This window comes from Octopus bimaculoides, chromosome 1 (genome assembly GCF_001194135.2).
Source record: "Octopus bimaculoides isolate UCB-OBI-ISO-001 chromosome 1, ASM119413v2, whole genome shotgun sequence".
Lineage (NCBI taxonomy): Eukaryota > Metazoa > Mollusca > Cephalopoda > Octopoda > Octopodidae > Octopus > Octopus bimaculoides.
Genome location: NC_068981.1, coordinates 2,254,274 through 2,259,273, shown reverse-complemented (window position 1 = coordinate 2,259,273; position 5,000 = coordinate 2,254,274). Strand labels below are relative to the sequence as shown.

Here is a 5,000-nt window from a genome sequence, read left to right as displayed (position 1 = left end):
GTCTAATTTGGCATGGTTTCTATGGCTGGATGCCCTTCCTAATGCCAACCACTCTGCGAGTGTAATGGGTGCTTTTTATGTGCCACCGGCATGCGTGCTATTTACATGACACTGGTAATGGCTATGACTACGATTTCAGGGGTGCCATTTATATGACAGTGGTAATGGCCACAACAGTGGTTTTACTTGGCTTGATGAGTCTTCTTAAGCACAGCATATTGGCCAGTTCTTGGCAACTTGACATTGCCTCCATGGGGCCTAGTGTTTGAAGGTTATGCTTCACCACCTCGTCCCTATATATAGAGATATATGGAAATATGCTGTGCTTGAGAAGACCCGGCAAGCCAAGTGAAACTGTAACCTTGGCTTATGACAATGCAGCATAACCAGCCCATTCAAGAGTACCCTTCAATCATTGGGCAATAAACTGCGCTTGTGAAGACCTGTTGAGGCAAGTGAAGTCATTGTCGTGGCCAATGACAGTACCGCCTGACTGGCACCCGTGCTGGTGGCAGGTAAAATGCACCATTTGAATGTGGTCAATGCCAGTGCCACCTGATTGGTCCCATGCTGGTGGCATGTAAAAAACACCATTTGAGTGTAGTCGATGTTAGTTCCAGCTGACTGGTCCCTTACAGGTAGCACGTAAAAAGTACCATTAGAGTGTGGTCGATGCCAGTGCTGCCTGACTGGCCCTCGTGCCAGTGACACATAAAAAGGACCCACTACACTCTTGGAGTGGTTGGCGTTGATAAGGGCATTCAGCTGTAGAAACATTGCCAGATCAGATTGGAGCCTGGTGCAGCCTTCTGGCTTTCCAGCCCTCAGTCAGATCATCCAACCCATGCCAGCATGGAAAGCGGACATTAAACGATGATGATGATGATATATATTATATTTTTGGTGGTTGTCGACTTGTAATTGGGGAAAAGGTTTGAATTAACGATTGCTTTTCAAGTATTTGGTTGTTTTACCTATTGGTGTTCTGTGAAAACCAATAGGTAGAATTAGTTGGATTAATGCTGAATTGTGTATAGACAGATTAAGAAATTATGTGAAACAATTGTTAATGACTTAACAAAGACAAATATTAACGAGAACATGTGTCTAATCTATATTAATTTTGATAAGCAATTGCTGAAACATCAACAACTGTGTGCTGGGATAATCTCTTATCTTCTTTTAGAAATTGTATCAAGTATGAAAGATAAATTTTGAGTTTGGAAGTGTGGCTAAGAAGTTTGCTTTCCAACCGTTGGGTTTTGGGTTCAGTCTCGTAGCTTGGTATTTTGGACAAGGGTCTTGAACAGTTGACTAACTAAGGCTAACTAAAGCCTTGTGAGTGGCTTTGTAGACAGAAACTGAAAGAAGACCATTGTGTATGCGTGTATGTGTGTGTATATATATCGATGTCTCTGTGTGTGCTCTTGTTCTGACATCATGTGATGGTTGTAAACGAGCATCACCGTCATACAAGCATTGTTGTTTATTTCTAGTTTTCCATAAAAAAACGTATCTGACCATGGAGAAATATTACCTTGCTTGAATAAAAGTGAGGGTTGGTGACAGGAAAGGCATCCTCACAAAAAATCTGCCTCTGTCTGACCAATGCAAGCATGGAAAAGTGAATGTTAAATGATGATGATGATGATTATTTTCTTTCAGTCCACAGGAGCTGGCTGTGGTTGTGATTGGTAATTAGCTTTAATTACTGTAGTTGTCAATGTATTGATTGAGGTGGAGGAAAGAGTTGTAGTTTTGTTGAATCCTTTTGGTATAGCTGGAATATTTATATTTTTGCCATCACTATTAAGTTATGAGGCATAAAAAACCCCAAAAACCAACACCAGTTGTCTAGGGAGAGGGAGCGGACAAACAAGTCACAAAGCCATTCCCCCACCACTACATGAACACATGACAGGTTTCCACACAGTTTCCATCTATTGGATTCACACGCACAAGGCATTAATTGACCCAGGGTCAAAGCAGAAAACTCTCGCCCAAGGTGCTGCGCAGTAGGACTGATCCTGAAGCCACATGGTTGCAAGAGAAGCTGCTTAACCTCACAGCCACGCCTGCACATATCGAAAAGCAATGCAGACTTTGATGGATAATTTAATTTGCAAAGATTTCTTTAAAAGTCTACTACTGTACATAGAAAATGACATTGTTTTGCACAAAACTCGGCCTTTCAAAACCTGTTTTAATTTCTCGTCCCAATTGTACACGAAATGAGTAATAGTCTGCATTTGCTATTCACTATATCTTTATTTCCCTTTCCTATTAAAATAGCTTAGTTGTTTGGTATTTCTCCTATTCACCAATTTGACTTTTATTAACCTTAAATAGATACTAACTGGTGACGACAGCCGAGTAAGCTTGGCTAAAATATTCCAGATTCTTTGTCTTGACTACTTTGGTTGGTCATATTTTGCTTTGAGACTGCGGCACTGGGGAGACCCAGAGCGTGGAGAATGTGAAACAGAAGGGTTTATTAATTCGGAAATATTTTAATAAGCTTTGCTAAAATATTCCAAATTCTTTGTATCGATAACTTTAGTCTCGTATTTTGACATGCTTTGAGAATGTGGAAACCCAGAGTTTGGACAATGGAACCACATTGTTTGAAATATTCTAATCATAATACCAGAGATTCTCAAGGCCTAAAACTGTAGCAAATGTACTTGTATTTGTGGTCATTGCTAGGATAGTCATAGTAATCTTATCTAAATAAGGGGGGGGGGAGAAGCTCTAACAAGGATTCCTATTGGTAGGAAAGTTGTCACCTGACTTAGAATTATTGTATGTTAAAACTAACATTTGACTATAAAAAAATGTTTTTCCTTATATTGCTTTACTGTTGTTTCATTTATTGAACTGCAACCATGCAAGGGCACTGTATTGAAGGGATTTAGTCGTGCAAATCGACCCCAGGACTTTGTTCTGTTTTTAAGTCTTTTGCTTATTATATCAGGCTCTTTTGCTGAACTGCTAAATTACTGGGCTGTAAACAAACAAATATTAGTTGTCGAGCACTGGTGACACACACACACACGTGCATGTGCACACACATGCACACACAGAAAACAGGCTTTCACACAATTTCCATCTTCCATATTCACTCACAAGGCGTTGATCATTTTGAGGCCTTAGTAGACACTTGTCCAAGATGCTGTACTGTGGTATTGAACCTGAAACCCCTGGTTGCAAAATGAGCTTTAACTCCACTGCCAGTTATTATTATTTTTTTTCTCTTACAGTTAATATTTCTTGATTTTCATAATTACTTAAATCATATTTAATATCAATAAACATGGCTATGTGGTTAAGATGCTTGCTTTTCAACCATGGGGTTTCAGGTTCAGTCCCACGTTGCAACACCTTGAGCAAATGTCTTCTATTATAGCCCTGGATCCATCAATGCCTAGGGAGTGAATTTGGAAGACAGAAACTGTGTGGAAGCCTGTTGTTTATGTATATATGTGTGTTTGTACCCTCACCCACTGTGTGACAAACTAGTGTTGGTTTATTTGCATCCCATAACTTTGGAGTTCAGCAAATTAAAGCAATAGAATAAGTACCAGACTTAAAAGAAAGAAAAAAGAAAGTACTGAGGCTGATTTGGATAAAACCCTTCAAGGTGGTGCCCCAGTATGGCCTCAGTCTAATGATTTAAAGAAATAAAAGATAAGAGAAACCTATTTTGTTTGCACTGGATGTCTTGTGCTGGTTGGTGTCAGTGTTTGATCTGTGGCCATGTTAGAATATTTCTGAATGATAAACCTTATCAACAAAGTAACTGCAGATAGAAATTGGTGATTGGCTGCTGGCTGGAAAGGACCTATCATATCAATCTATACAACAGGGTTGATGGTGGTGGTCACCTGGTTTTGCTGACTCAGTGCAAAAAAAAGAAAATCCGTTATCATTGTTTTGGTTTAAAAGTCAACTTCCAGTTAGGAATGACTCAGTAAAAATGGAGTTTAAATGCATATTTTCAAGAAACTGTGAAAAATTACTGAATTAATAGGGAGGTGTGGCTATGTGGTTAAGAAGTTTGCTTCCCAACTGTGTGGTTTCAGGTTCAGTCCCACTGTGCAACACCTTTTAGCAAATGTTTTCTACTATGACCAAAGTTTTATCATCAGATCTGATAGAAGGGAACTGCATGCTTTTTTGTTTCATCATCGTTTAACGTCCGTTTTCCATGCTAGCATGGGTTTGACAGTTTGACTGAGGACTGGTGAAACCAGATGGCTACACCAGGCTCCAATCTGATCTGGCAGTGTTTCTACAGCTGGATGTCCTTCCTAACGCCAACCCCTCCTAGAATGTAGTGGGTGCTTTTTACGTGCCACTGGCATGGGAACCAGTCAGGTGGGCCTGGCATCGATCATGTTCGGATAGTGCTTTTTACTTGCTACCGGCATGGGAGCCAGTCAGGGGGTACTATATATATAAATATATATATATATATATATAAATTATGTTATTTTATAGATATTGTTATTTATTAGCAATACTCGTAGACAGGCTAGACTCGAAGTGCTCAAGCTGAGCTAAGTTCAAATTAATAATTTGAGTGGAGGCAATACGAGTGGAAAACTAGAGGGACATGATCTATTATCCAGCAGAATATTCAATATATATATGCACACTTACTTCGACATTAATAAAGCGGCATAAAGCTCAACTTAATAGAAGTATTAATAAGATACAAGCATATAGACATATACATATTTTTATAGGCCCGCAAATATCTAAAAATATTTAAAAACATTTATAAATACATAGGCATTTTAAAAATATATAAGTAAAATAAGTACAAATTATACACATAAGATATAAAAACGTTGATATTATATAAAACATAGTGAGTTATAAGTTCACACGATATACTATAGAGGAATAAAAATTTAGCGGTCAGAATACAAGCACTTAGAATATTTAAAAACACTTAGATATTTAAATATATATATATATATATATATATATATATA

At 38.3% G+C, this 5,000-nt stretch overlaps 1 protein-coding gene across 1 annotated transcript in view; it reads left to right on the top strand.

The window, feature by feature from the left end:
• LOC106871113 (E3 ubiquitin-protein ligase ZNRF2) overlaps positions 1-5,000 on the top strand; it is an 81,555-nt gene that overhangs the window by 26,738 nt on the left and 49,817 nt on the right. The window lies entirely within an intron of this gene.